Genomic DNA, 16,199 nt, shown 5'->3' with positions numbered 1-16,199 from the left:
CCGATCTACGTAAACAATTTTCGGATTCCTGCTGATAAATGTTTATTTCATAAGTTTTGCAGAATTTCACATACATTCATCGTTAATCGGTCGACCAAACCTTCTCATATAATTCCATTGTCGTGAAAATGCGAGGGTGAAGCAATTTTTTTTACTAGCACTGTATCTGTGCATTTTTTAATGATTTGAACAAATTGTTGCACAAAGGTAAACAATTTATTATTCAGAGCGTTTTGTTTACGTAAATACCAAAACCCTATCATCTTGTCACCTATCATAAAATGACGGTAATAAATCTCTGCTTTTAGACGGGTTTATTTTAATGCAAGTTTCTTTTACAATAACGGCAGATGCATCCTTTGGTGGTTGAAGATGTAATAATCAAATAAATTTATGGCTGCTTTGTGTCGTGTCATGACAACTTGCACAAGGCGCCATTCTTTCAAAGGAGCAAGACATTTCATATCAAGCTGGGACTATTGTCTCAAATCGAATAAGCACAAGAAATGGATGAATGAATCAACGTTTCTCGAATAATGAGTTTTTTATGTCGTGATTTCATGATCAAGATGTTTTCTTGCCTGGATTAAAGTACGCAGTGGAGAGGAATTTATTAAAATCTTTTTGAATTTTATGTGACCTCGCTGAAATTTTTTTACAAAACTACTCTTCTTTCGAAATTAAGTTTAAAGCGTGTCTAAGGAGAATGTAGAGTCCTTAATCTCGAGTGTCACTCAGTCCAATTCACTTCACTCCACATGAATCAGCACCACCGGCGTATAAGTCGCTTCACTCAGAATGAATTCAGTTCACTGCGACTGAATCAGCGCCTTAGACTTACTAGAAATCTCTCTTTACTCAGTCCAATTCACTTCACTCCGCTCGTATCAGCACCAGAAGCATATAAGTATAAGTCGCTTCACTCAGAATGAATGCAGTTCACTCCGACTGAATCGGCGCCTTAGACTTACTAGAAATCTCTCTTAACTCAGTCCAATTCACTTCACTCCGCTGGAATCAGCGCCTTACACTAACCCTTGGAGCACAAGCCTAGCTTCACTCAAAATGATTCACTTCACTCCGCGTAAATCAGCGCCTTACACTTACACTTTGAAGCAGGGCCGTATATAAGGGGAGGGGGTTCTTAAGGTTCAAAATCCCCCCCTCCCTCCAAAGTTCAGTTTGACATTTAAATGTTTATTTATATTTAAAAATTTCCAAATTCTTCTGCAATGTTCCGCATAAAAGTTTTTAAACCCTCCCCGAAATTATTTTCTGGTTTATGGCCCTGCTTTGAAGCCAATATCTTCACTCCACTCAGACCGATTCACTTCACTCAGCGTGAATCAGCACCTCAGTTCGCTTGTAACTTCCACTCTATTTTAAAAATATGTGAAACTACTATTTTCTTCCCATACTGACGCTAAAACTTCCAGCCTGATGCAGTTGAATTCCAAGAAAATTTGCTTAATTCATTGACTTCCAACTTTTTAAATTCATATGCAGTGGGTTGATACTACCTCTGTCACACCTACGAGGGTTATTCCTCTCGAATTATATGCATCGTTTGCAGAGAGAGGGCCCCCTCAAGTAAGAGCACAAAAATATCTTACGGAGCACGACAGGCATGCTAATTTCCTGAGGACAACTAAGACCTTCAAGTGGATCTTCATCGACAAGGTCTTCGCGAAGTCCAGTCTAGGCAGTCAAGGACGCATTAAGCTAAGAGAGAAGGGAACAGCACACATACCATTAAGCTTCTTTTTTTCCTCCAAAGACGATCGGGAATATTTATCGATTGAAAGAAATAAATATAACTAAAAGAAAAAAAAATAATTTGAATTTTGACATCTTGAATTCAAACTATGTTTTTCGCAATCACGAGTGTGTGTATGTAGGCGTGTGTGTTTGTGTGTGGGGGTATGTGTGTTTGTGTGTAGAGGGTATGTGTGTGTAGGCATGTGTGTTTGTGTCCTGGCATAAGTGTGTGGGTAGTTGTGTATATAAATGTGTGTGTGGGGGTGTATGTGTATGTGTGTATAGGTATATGTGTTTGTGTCTGTGTGCAGGCATGAATGTGTGGGTAGTTGTGTGTATGTTTTTGTGTGTGTGTGTATGTGTCTGTATGTATGCATGAATATGTGAGTAGTTTTGTGTATGTATGTGTGTATGTTTTTGTGTGTGTATGTGTAGATGTCTGTATGTATGCGTATGTGTAGTGTGTATGTATGCGCGTGTGTGTAGGACATGGATGCAACCTGGAGACGGCTTTCGCTATAGGAGCAGCATCGTGAGGACCCGGTCGACGGTGATGGTGCAGAGGGTGGCGGTGAGAAAATAAAATCAAAGGACATCGAAACAGTCAAATGAGAACAATAAGCAATCGTGATTGCTCAATAAAAAACCTGCAGAGCCCTTTTCCCGACAGGTGCACGTTCCATGAATTAATTTTTACGTTCGGTAACTAGAATAAGATTGCGTAGATATATTAGTGACTTGGAAGTTGTGTATAAGAAGAAAATCATTCGGGAAGTCGTCCTTATTCTTATTCTGATATTGCTTTGTTCAAATAGAGTATACTTACTGCTGGTGTACACTCATTCATTAAGTAAATGAGATGCGAGTTTCCTTCCGCTGTTCAACATTGCATAGTTTGAGAATGCTTCTGCGGTAGCCGATACGCATGTAGGCGAAGAAAATGGTCGCATAGCGACCATTGACAATGCAATGACGAGAATACTTTTGGACGCATTTGCTTGTATTTAAACAAATGAAACGAGCGGCTTTTTTTTTGGGGGGGGGGGAGGCAGTTATTTTCAAATTCTGTCGGCAAGTTACTTCAGCTAATTCTTCTAGTTTTACCACGGGTAAAGTCTTTGCGGGGAATCTTTTTGTAAGCATATGGAGGAACCAAATGATCACTGTAGAGAATAGTTTTGAATTTCTGCTGAAATTTCGTCGGAAGCGAATTCGTTACTTTTTTTTTTATCATGGGCAATGTGGCAGAGTATTATATTCGTAAATATGTCATCATCATCGCCGTCAGTATTTTTCGTAAAGATGAAGGTTTCTCTTAAGTTCTTCTAACCAACCGTGTTTTTTGCTTATCTTTTCCAATTTTCTCCTATAAAGACAATCTCAGTTCTGCAGAGGCACTGTGATTGCTCTTTCTGATTTTCTTATCTTTTAATATTGAAAATAGGAGTTTACGATAGAGAAAAGAGTTTCACATATTCAATTTATAAATGCTGACAATTTCGACGTTATTTCTCAGGGAATTCCGCAAATATCGCCAAAAGTCGACACTCAATTTTACTGTCAACTTGCCGAGATATATCGTAAAGTTGGTAACAAAAAACTTGCGAGCGAAAGCTAGGCGACATATAGCCAAAGTGGTCGCCAAAATAGGACATTACTTCAGCATGCATTGAAATTAACATTGATTTGTTACAAAAAAAAAAAATGTATAAAGAACATCTGAATGCAATTAAAAGGAGAGGTGCTCAACTAGATCCTACATGTACCAAACATATAAAATTTCAACCGCAGCACAGCATTTTTGAATTTCGCGAGATATATACGTACGTACGGACCACATACAGACGTCACTCGAAAACTAGTGCTAACTGACTGAGGGATAGTCAAAATGGATATTTTGGCCGTTCCATTCGTAGGTACATGTGCACGTGTGGCAGGGCTGAAGCAACTGTTCAACATTCATTCGACCGAAATTTGACTGAAAAATATTTTGCGAACTACGAACAAGAAAGTAAAATCAGTAAATCAAGGGTTGAAAGTCGTACTGTACCCAAGGGCAAGGACGGATCCAGAATTTTTTTAAGGAATTGCGACTATTTTTTTCCTTTACCTCTTACTACGTATCTGATTTTCACCTGCTCGGGGGGGGGGGGGGGGGGGGGCTGCCACATCATTTTTCTTTAAAACAAATGAACTATAGAGATTTAGCCAAGGCGATCCCCTAACCTATTCCTTTCCTTTTCTGTTGATAGAGGTATTCTAAAGTAGCGTTTTCGAAATTCAACTCCGCAATAACTCCAGGGGAAAGTTCAGAAATTTAGTACCCCTTTTGTCATCAAAGGTCGCAGTTTTTTTTTTTTTTTTTTCGGATCTTCAGTATCGAAAAATTACCGGATGAAAGTCACTGAACCCTTTCCTTTCCTTAACACTTAGATGTCTAAAATCGCGTCTTTTAGACTAAAATTTTGAAAAATGCCCAGAGGAATTTCTCCTGAAATCATCAAAGAACGTCTAAAATTTCCGTTTCGAAACTTCAATTCCGAAAAATTTCCAGGAGGGAGATTCGAACCCGATTCTTTTCCATAATGTCATGTCAAGACTTACGTTTTGAAACCTCAATTCGCAAAAATTGCCTCTGCAGGGTCCCTCAAAAGAGGGGCGATCGCACCATCGCCCCTCCCTTGTATCCGTCCTTGCCCAAGGGAGTCAAGAACTTAATTTTTTTGGAGGGTGAAAATTCTCATTTTATCAAATGGAACTTTTACCGAATGATAAAATACAGGTATGCACACATACTTACATCTAAAGAGAAGAGACGTGAGATATTTAGATTGCAACACTGTCTCCAAATTTGTCGAATAGTTACAAAATTTGGCGAATAAGGAAAATTTTGGGAGGTCACGGTGACCTCCCATAAGAGCGCCCCTGACCGTAACTTAATGACATTCACATTTAGAAAGCACCGGAACGAATCAGAAGCACCGAGAGCAATTGAATTTCCAATTCCAAAAGAAACCCGCCTGTGCGTGGGAGGCGAGGGGATGAAATCCGTCTGTTTTGGTGTTGTCTTTGCGGAGGAGGATAGTGAGTGTAATGTCAAGCTCTCAGACCTGCCGCAGAGTCGGAGAGTTTGTCACGGATGACTTGAGAGGCGCGAGGCAGAATGAAGTTGCCTTCCATTAAGATAAGGTTCTAACAGAAGCCTGGGGAGCGTGAAACGGTAAAGTGTTTCTTCAACAAGGTATGAAATGGAGAACATGAGTTATGACACAGATCGGCTTGACAAAAAAAAAATAGTTAGCCTCAAAAAGTAACAATTTTAGAAGCCAGCTCACCGAGGACGTAGGCAAAGGCGTAGTTGACAACTTAGACCAGTGATTCTCAACCTGTAGTCCGTGGACCACTAGTTGTCCACGAGCAATTTTCACGCGGTTCGCGACAGCAAGTGAAAATTAATCCATATCATTTTTACGGGGAAAACGAAATTCATTGAAGGAAACTGTTGGATTCATCTCATTTCATTAGGGGTGTTTGTGATCCGAAAATTTTGAGCTGACAACACATTTTAAAACTGAAAAACTATTTTTAACACAGAAAAAAACTTTTTCAATTGTTATTTTTAATGATTTCAATGATTTTTGTATGCATATTTGAAGAGTTTTTACGGAAGGGAGGGAGGTGGGATTAAGCTTCCTCATAGTTTCCGAAAATTTCACGCTATCTTCAGAAAATTTTACTTGAGTCCACTTGCACCCCTGCATTTCAGCTAATATAAATGTTGTGAAGACAAAATTTGTATCGTATGTGGTCCGCTTTGGATCAGAGCCTGATTACTGCACAGGACGACTAGACCTGGGTCTTGGGCCCCATGTTCCTAATGGGCTCCATTTTTAAAAGTTTCTGTGTAGCATTAAAACTACACGAACAGTGCTATTATTTTTTTTTAAATATTATTTAAAAAAATATTATTTATTAATTAGAAAAAACTACCTTACAGGAGAATTCCGCCAGTAGTGAATTTACCATGTCAGCTTTGCAAGAGCCCCTACGACCAGAGGTCTGGAAAGGGAATACAAAAATAGACTAAGGGGTCCTGAAAGATATAGTCTGATGAGACCCGAAACCCGATAATCAGCCACTGCATTCTGAGGGCCTCCCTTTCAATTAATCGGGCCTTGCTTAGGATTCGGAAGGGCGCCAAGTGGTCCTCACTAGTGAAAAGGTACAGAACTACTGACCTAGGTCCCACTCATGATTCTGAGAAGTTAAACCTCTAGCAACATTATCCAGGAATCTCTTCTTGGATTTTCAAGTCAGGGCCGCCGGGAGCCAAGGCGGGTCCCTAATCAGTTTGGTCACTAGGCCCCCCCCCCCCCACTAAACTTGTCAAATTTATGCTACTCTGCTTCCATGCTGGGACACCTCAAGGGACGGGCCCGTAGTTAGTAGGCTGACATGGCCTCTCGTCGGCTCTGCCAACAATCTATTGTAGAATCTATTCCTGGATTTCCAACAATATATTACAGAATTTATTCCTGTATTTCCAACAACCCATTATTGTACTGCTTCAATTTTAAAATTCAAATTTCTCATTAAATTCCCCCTTGAATACGATCACTAAACAGTCCTAGAGATGGAAAATATTTTTCTGGCGATTAAATAAATTAAGGCAACCTATCAAATATCATTTCACCTTTATTTACACAAGCCGCCAGTTAATTTCAATTATACATTATTGATAGCATAACGGCAACAAAAATTTAAATTTTGAACAATCAAATTTTACTAACCTCACAGCTGTGATAGCAATAAAAAATAAATTTAAAGATAGCAAATTAAAAAGTCAGTACCGATATATTAGCATTAAAACTGCTTTAGAATTACGTATCAGCCATCTAAGTGTGTTACGCAACGTGTGATCTCATTTTCGATTTCATCTCCCTTGTCTTCCCGTTCCATCTCCCTCATCCGACCCAGACAAAAATGACACGACTGCTGAAGCGGAGATTTTTTTGCTCCTCCGGCTCCCACATCCAGGGACTAAAAAAAGGCGCGGGGAACATGTGTATGTTCTTATTTAGGGATGAGAACGTAAGAAAAGAGATCGGCTACGCGTGTGTGTGTGAAAATCGTTCTTCCTCGCTCGTAATGACACACCTGCGCCGGCGAGAAAGGGTGTTGCTTCTGGCAAGCTATTGATGACGGAGCTATTAGAAAAATAACTGATTATTCGCTGGAATTGGAGACAAGGCGTTTTGTCACTGCGAGGGAGTTTCTGTCTATTAACCAGGGGTGCTCACAGGGAGGTATTATGACGCAAGTTGCGCCATCAAAATTTTTGAGGGGGGGGGGATTTTTAAAATTCATTTATTGATTTTTTTTTTAAAATTACTTATTTTATTTTATTCTGTTTACATTTCATTTCATGTATTTATTTAGTTTGTGTATGTGGCTGTCATTGGCGTAGCACAGGACATTTCTCATAAAAATAATAATACTAGTAATAATAATATTATAATAAATAAATAAATAAATAATATTTTTAAAAAGTAAATGAAATATAAAAGGGAACTGAAAAATAAAAAAAAACAAATAACTAATATTTAAAAAAAGTAGATAAAAAAAGCTAAAAATAAAAAAGGAAAAGAGTTTTGAGATTTTTTTTTTTGGGGGGGGGGAGAAATTTGCGCCATTGAACTTGGAGGGGGGGCACCCCTGCTATGAAGTAGCAAGGAACAAATGGCAATTTTGGGAAAAGTTGGTGTCTCTATCATGCTTTTGGAGGTGCATAACTCATTTTTGTTTTTGATGTCTACAGCTGAAGAGATGGTGAATTTCGTTAAAACGAATACAAAAGGACTACCGATACGCAGACCCGTCTTTTCAAAAATTTCCAGTGGGTCCCAAAGGGTTTTATACTCTATACTTTTCAAAGTTGAAAAACAAAATACATTCGAAAATACATAAATCAGGGTTTCCACTCCTTTACTAAAACAAAAAGTAAGGACTTTTTAAGGACCTTTTTAAAATAAATTAAGGACCTCAAAATATCAACTACTCATCAACTTATTTATTATTAAATCCATATATATGTATCATACAAATATGCCTTAGTTTAGCATTTTTCTGCGGAAAAATAACTTTTAACATTGCAAAGTCAGACTAAAAATGGTTGATTAAGAAAAAAAAAAGTTTAATTCTTAATTTTTTCCAAAAAAACATTCTTAAATGAATGTCCACGAGAAGGAGAACTAATTTAATAGCACTTATTTTAATAGTTTAGTTTTCAGTATAATTAAATATTTACACAGAAGTTAATAAATCACTATCTCGAATCATTTATTCAAGGGCTAAAATTCTGTCATGTCTGTAAGGATGACACCATACAGAATTTTCTCAAATCCCCTCTTTGAAAATAGTCTGGACAGGAAATTCCTGCCCAGAGGAGTTTCATTATCTTATATTAAAAATTGCTTGTTAACAATTAGTATAAATTTTGCGATAAGCACAGCACTCCAAGCACAAACTTTTACAATATTGGCATACTGAAGAAATTGAATTTTAGCCCTTGATATACACAAGGTGACCACAGGATGAACAAAATCATGTTCCCTGATTTCTCCCTGTCCAACTAAATTGGTCCGATTTCTCTTATAGCCAATTTTTCATTTTCATAAGGTTATATTTCTACTCCTTGTTTCTTGAATGCACCTTGCCAATAATACTATTTCAGGCACTAATTTTTTCTATGCAAAATGAGCAAAAATAACACAAAATGCATTGAGACTGCTGATTTGTTAGGAAACATTATTTAATAACAATGCAAAAACTTCATTAACAAAACGAATGTTTTTTTAATTTCAAATTAGTTTACTACTCTCCCTACATCTCCAAAGAGAGCCTGTTTTTTAGACTTCAGTTTTTAAAAACTTTTGAAGAACATCTCCCACTGTTCCCCTTCCTTGAACTTCACAAAAGATAGTTTTAAGTTGGGCTTTCAAGATTTCCATTTCAAAAAAATTACAGAGTAGCGCCTGAATCCCCTTAGCTTTAAATCATCTAAAGATGGCCTAAATTAGTGTTTTTAAAACTTCAGCTACGAACAATTTTTGAGGGAGAGCCCTCCAAACTTCACAAAAAATTGTCTAAATTTGTATTTTTACCACTCCAGTTTCAAAAACTTTCAAAGGAGAGCCTTACTTTTATCCCACCAAACACAGCCTAAAAGTTCTAAGTCTTCAATACTAAAACTATTTTTGGCAGAGTGTGGCTCCTAATTCTCCCCCTATAAGTCACTTAAAAATTTCCTAAAGTAGTGTTCTTTACATATAGGTCAGCTTTGGAAATTTTTCGGGGAGAATCTCACCAACCCCTAACTTAACAACAAAAGACAGCAGCTTAAAAATGGGCCGATAAATCAGCAATTCTGAAACATTTCCGGAGGCGGGAAGAGAATCACCAAACACCTACCCCTACATTTACCAAAGGCCTAAATTTGCGTTTTTAAGACTCCAGTTTCAGAATTTCTTCTAAGTCCTCCTATATTTACATAACCAAAGACACAACCTAAAAGTTTTAAGACTTCAAATTTTTCGGACGAGAGTCCAAACCTTTCCTCACCCTTGAATCACCAAAGATAGCTTGGTGCTGTGTTCTAAATATACTAGCTTCAAAAATTTTTTGAAAGAGAGCCCCCTAAGCCCTTGTGATAAATTCACCAGAAGATGGCTTAAATTTGCGTTTTTAACGGTTCAGTTTCAGATTTCTTTCTGAAGAGAGCACCCACCCTATTTTTACACTACCAAAGACCATCCAAAATTTTAAGAGTCCAAATACACTTTCCTGTAAGTTATAGAAAGATAGCTTAGACCTAAAATAGCTGAGAAGTTTTAATCCAACATTAAAATTTGTCAGAGGAGGGACAAGCCTCGAAACCCCCCTCTGTACTCATGAAAGATGGCCAAGAGTGGCCAAGAGTTGAGTCTTTAACAAAGTTCTTTCTACAAAGAACTCCTCTGCCCTTTACCTTGGTATTACTCAAGAGAAGAGACAGCCTAAAAGTTTTAAGACTTCAGTTGCAAAAGTTTTTCAGGAGAGAGCCTCAGAACCCCCTCTCCCTAATTCATCCAAAGATAGCCTAAAACATAGCTTTTAATACTTCAGCATTTAAGACTCCAGTTTTGTAATTTTTTCAAAAAAAAAAAGGACCTCTTTCCAATATTTTTACGTCACTAAAGACAGCTTAAACTTTTTTTTCGACTTCAGTATCTTTCCAAACATTCCAAGGGTTCAAACATTCCTGAGGACTCTTAAACCATTCCTCTTAATTCTCCAAACTTCAAAAATTGCCTGCAATTACGTTTACACAACCTCGTTCTTGCACGATTAGAGATATTTTTGAATTTTTTCTTTAGAAAGTGCCCCTGTTTAAAAAGTTGCCAGCAGTAGTGAAAAATAAGGACTTTCAAAGGGTTTTAAGGACCTTGAGCAAAAACTAAGTACTTTTAAGGGCCCTTATTTTTGAAAATGAAAAGTAAGGAGTTTCTAAGGACTTTTAAGGACCGTGGGAACCCTGTAAATACATCATGTTTTTTAAATCCAACTGGGCGCCCAAATGACGGGCCTGTTGATATGATGGCACAACTATCAAACGTTAGAATTGTTTGTCTATTCCTTGGCGTTTTATTTTCAAAATATTTTTCTTTCTTATAAAAAATAAATAAATAAATGAAATTCTGAAAATCAAGCGACAAGAAATATACAAACGATTAAATGAGGTAAATGTTGAGTAACTTGTTTGAAATGTTGAGTTAAAAAATAATAATAAGTAGAATTCAGTTTTCGGAATAAGCTGAAGTCATTTCTGATGATGGATGCGGCAAGTAGCAACCGTTTGCTCTTAAACAAAAGTAGGATTCTGTTTTGTTCAAGTAGAACTTTTATTTCGCTTACTCTCGCAAAAGAAAGGTACTATTGATCCTGCTAGTTAAGAAAGATTTTCGTTCATATTTTCTTTTATTTATTTTAACCGCTTACTCGGGTAAAATTTACCCAGGTGAAGGGGACGGCACAATAGTCCTTTCATAATTCATGCATATAAAATACAATACTAGGATCAGTAGTATGGCTTAAAACAAAGGATTCTCCAGTTTTATTCCCAAACTTCAATTGCGATAAAAATAATAATTCTCAATGCAGTAAATATGAGGTGAGTTGTTAGCTCTTTTTGAAAACAAGTATTTAATATCTGAAACGAAAAGAAGAAAAGAAGAGAAAACCTTTCTGAACATTACAATACACAAAATACAAGCATGTCAGATTTAATTTAATGAACTTTTTATTAGAGTGTGAAAAAAAAAATATCCTAAATTATTTTCAAAAGAAAAATGCCTTCATTATACCAATACGAAAAAATAAAATCTGTAGAAGAAAAAAATCGTTTAGTCACGTTATGCAAAACTTTCTCTCTGTTGCCATTCTGACCATAAAAGCGTGAAAAATAAATTACAAAACTTTGCAGAAAATAAAATGTTAAAAGACATTCGCCGAAGTTTGTCCTTTAGAAAATTCCACCAGCAGGAAATAACAAAGAAAGAAAAGCTAAAACCTCAAAAATTAATGTTTGACCAGACACTTGTAGCAGCGCGCAAGCTCATTAAAATAACAAACCGTGGAAAAAACGAAAAGAAAAACTCGCACTTTGTCAGCCATTTGCCAGGTACTCGGCCGTGATTCGCATCTCCGAGTAGACTTACGCAATGCTACGAGTTCTTTTACGCAGTTGAGAAGGTTCTTTACGCAACTTATTGGTGGACGAATGTCATGGAAAGTCTTAAGCTTAGAAGTTGTAATGTTAATTATATGCAGTGCTGTAGTATAGAAGGAACGCTGTTCCCCAAAATATATATGCAATCGAACTCGCTTAGAATGAGCACGAAGGGACCAGGCCCGTCATTTCAAATTTTCCGGGGGGGGGGGGCACAAAGGATTTGTGTTCTATCATTTTATGGGGGGAAACAACAATACACGTACAAAAATGCCAAATTTCATTGTGCTTGCAAATCGGGGAGGGGGGGATCAGATCCTCCCCTGAACGACATTTTGGACAATCAGATCATCCCCTGATCTGATCGTCCAAATGACGGGCCTGGAAGGGCCCGTGATTCGGAATCATCGAATGCTCATAAAAGGGAAGGGGGGGGGGTCATAAAAAATCAGTATTATTGTCTCTTTCTTGTGCTATTGCTTTTCGAAAAACACTGATGGCGCTGAAAAACATCGTCACTTACACCCCTGGCTTGAAAAAAAGTCAAAACTTTTTCTGCACGTTAAATGTCATTGAGTATGTTAAGAGTGGGACCTGGTTAAAATTCTTAAAATTTGTCGTCGCTTATATTATTTTATTTCATTCATTTAGTTTTTTTAAATTAATTAATTAATTTATTTATTTATTCCATTTGCTTTGGCTAATAATTTGAGCTAATATGTCCTCCAAGGTAAGTCTCGTAGAAGTGATAATATTGGCTTCAACAAATATATAAACTTCAAAATGCTGCTCTACTCCACACAATTTTTATATAAAGAAATTGTTCTCATTTGTTCTCAGGATCTCTTCTCAGGACTCATCCAACAACTAAGCTGCGATGGTAGTCAGTAGAAAGTTAATAAATCACAAAAGTAATGCTCGCTTCATGCGGAGGCTTAAAGTATCAAGATTCAGCTGATCAAATTTGAGAAATTTCTCAAGTCCATCGCGGTATGGAAATTCAAAATGTATATCTTCAATCTACATTTTCATCGATAATGTCACCGATAAAATCATCCAATATGTGAAAATCACCACAATGCATCGCTATCTGGAAGAATGCCTATCTTCAATGAATATTTTCACGGACATTATTTAGGCACCGATAAAATCAGCAAATTCCAAAGGGCAAACCCCACAAATTGTCAAATAGAGTTAATTACACTTATATGCCCTACATTTTATAATGCATTGCACCATTAAATTCATTACGTAATCTAGAATAGTTTCGAGCTATGATTCTCTTTAGGGCATTAATTAAAGCAAAAAAAAAAACTTCAGAGGCAACCTTGGAAACGCTGCATCGGCAATCAAAATCGGGAAGTCACAAGACCCGATCCCGAGCAAAAACGCTTCAGGACGGTAGGGGAAGGTTTCCAAGTGAAATCGTCTGTTTTCGAATGCCGCAGAAAGTGGAGTGGGGACGTGACAGACATTAAGAGCAGGCATCATCGCAAAGAAGAGCGTTCGACGTCAAGTAAAGTAAACTTTTAGAAACACGAAAGATTTTCGGAAGTATAAATAGAATCACGACTTAATTTGCATGGGAGCTCAGCTCCTTCTCTCCCTTTCAGTTCTTTTTACACATTAGTTGGAATTCGCATTATTTACGAAAGAAACTAAGTTTTAAAGACAATAGGGCTCCACACTTCTTTTCTTAAAAATTGAGTCCTGATTAGAATAACAAAATGGCTTTAGGGTATAGTGCTAATCGAATAACCAGTTTTTCAAGAACAGGTAGGTATGCATAAATTGATTCCTTAACGTGTGACGTCAACTATGTTATTAATAATATCAATGCCGCAGTAAAAAAATATCCCATTAGTTGAATCTCTTGAAAGAGCATCAATAACCGCTGGACTTCGTAGATTCGGAAGAACTTTTTTTTTTTTTTTTTTAAATCTGAATCCGAAGCCATAAAATTACCATTAAAAATTTTGCACCATATCATTCATTGAAGTATTATATTTCTTAAAAATTACTTTGAGTATTACTGTCACACCCTTTGAAAATGGAAACTTTTAATTTTCTAATTTCTACTTATTCCTAAACCTTAAAGCTTTCTTCTTGGAGAAATCTCGGGCTCGCGACTGAAACTATACTAAGATAACATTAAACTTATGAATGAGGGTTTTAATATCTAAACCAACTCGATCCATTTTTAGTTTTGTTGGAGAGAAAGAAAAAATCGCGAATTGCGCTGCTTTTCAAAGAAAATCCGTTTTTCACAGTAGCTTTTCACTTGATTGAGCTCGAAGCCAAATCGCTTCGTAAAATGTGATACTATTTACCGAAAAGTACGGGTATTAAATTATGAAATAAAACAACTTTTGAAAATTCCTGGATTCAGCTAGCTTTGATACAAAACAGGGGTATAAATTTAAGAAAATAAGTCACTGGTCCTTTTAGAGGTTATTCTTGCGTCATGGTTTTGAATAATAAAAAAGTTAAAGAAAAAAAAAATTAGTCTGCGAAACAAAACTAACAGGACAAATCGAGTCTATTAGCAGTTTTTAAGAGACACGTCTGAGCGACTGGGGAAAAGAAGGAAACAACAAGCATGTTCGCGAATTCTGGTGAAGGAATTAAGCCAAGAAAATCGTGTCTGTGTGTTGTTTTGGGAAGAAGGAAATAAGGTGGTAAAAACAATATGTTACAATCAGGGTTGCCAGATTTAAGATCAGTAAATACGGGACAGGCTTCTAGGAGTGAAAGTGGGGGGGGGGATATTTTTTAAGGTTGAGGACAATTACTGGATATGGTGTATTTTTAAGGGGTGCTTTCCGACGTAAAACATTTCTTCATGAAAAATCTGAAAAATTCAATCGTATCAAAGCATTAAACCTTACAAAATGTCGCCGATCAAAGTATAAAAATAGTTTTCATTGCGATTGCCGACGCATGCGCAGAGGTATATTTCCAACATTAGTCAATGCGTAAAGAGGAAGTAATCATTCGGCTACTCATGGTCTGCCGCATATGCTAAAACAAAAACCAAATTGAAACGAAATTAATTTCTGTGTTTGCTGCCACATGATTTTCTTTTTGCTCTTTATTTCACATTTTTTTCTTTACTTAATTTTTTTTCCTTAAAATAATGTCTCATTTTGTAAAACATTGTTATTAGCTAGAATACGGGACTTTAGCCGTCTCGTATGGATGTTCCCCGGGACGCGGGACAATTTTTCAATATACAGGACTGTCCCTTGAAATCCGGGACGTCTGGCAACCCTGGTTACAATGCTGTAGTGATTTTTTAATCCATCTTTTCTTGTAAAGAAAACCTAATTGTATATAAAGTGCAAACTTTCCCTCAAAAATTTCAAAAAATGGTGTGGCTTAAAGTTTTTCAAAGGAAGACAGGGATAAAAATTTTCCTGGTCCCATGGACCATTAAAATTTATATTCTGCTAAACGTCTGATGTGGAAATTATAATTTTGAAAACAATTTCCAAATCTAGCAGTTCAAATTCAAAGTAGAACAGTTTGTAGTTAAGAAGTAAAGTTTTAAAAACGGTAAAGTTTTCAAATGTTTAATACTATTATGCTAGAAAATCGCCCGCCCCGAAAATTATTTCAGCATTTGAACAAAGCCATTGCCTGTTTGGGGATATTTTGGTAGATGAAATTGTAACCATAACTGCAGCGGATGGACCCCGAACTCCAGTAGGTAGCGTTCATTTGTTGACTGTTTTTTCGTTTCTTCATTCCCCTGAAATGACACAGTCTTACCAGTAAAACAGTTAAGTTCCCGGATCGAGTTCAGCCTTGTCACAATAAAGCCTTTCCCTGCATGTTAAACATTACCAAAACATATTATCAAATTCGCAACTCCAGAGCTCGAATACGCTACCTTACGGTGATTAACAATACTAAAGAAAAAGGTAAAACATTCCATTCCACGTGTTTTCTTTGGGATAAATTACAGGCTTCAGACAGTTTATGATGTAATGTAATTTCAGAAGAATAGAAAAGAAAGCTTCCCACAAACACGACGAAAAATTACTGTCATTCACTAAGCGTCAAAGCAGTTTATAAGTCACGGCATTTGCTTGTTTTACCTTTTTCATCCGCCATTAGACAGTGGCTGCAGCGCCCCCTATAGTTTATTGGAGTTACGAATTATCATGCCGTAGCGTGCGTTTCATTGTTGAAACACGCGGGTTAGTCGATCATCGGCTATTATTTATATGAGGATATTGAGTAAGAAAGAGAGAGGGAGAGCGGAAATAAAAGCACCTAGCAACACCTATATTATTAGATAGATATTTCTTTGCGAAAGCATTTTAGGCTGTCCGACTTGCCAATACAATAAAAATCTGACATAGACATGAGAGCAATAACCTCTATTGCAAAAACTTGGGTTGACCCAGTGCTTTCCCCCACAGCACCCACAATTAGTGATTGAATGACATCACACATTACGGTACAACTAAAAAAGCATCTTAGCTTCGAACACCTGAGAAAGGAAGAGAATGCAGAAAAGTTCAAGAAAAAATCAATTTTTAATGAAGCAACAATAGGAATAACCTACACATGAGTGCCGAAAATACGTCTTACGTTATAAACGCCTAGACAGCAGCGTATAGCGAGGAACAATTGTCAAGGTCGAGGAGACGAAAATATATCACTGGCA

This window comes from Uloborus diversus, chromosome 5 (assembly GCF_026930045.1).
Source record: "Uloborus diversus isolate 005 chromosome 5, Udiv.v.3.1, whole genome shotgun sequence".
In the NCBI taxonomy this organism is placed as follows: Eukaryota; Metazoa; Arthropoda; class Arachnida; order Araneae; family Uloboridae; genus Uloborus; species Uloborus diversus.
This window is presented reverse-complemented; position numbering follows the sequence as displayed.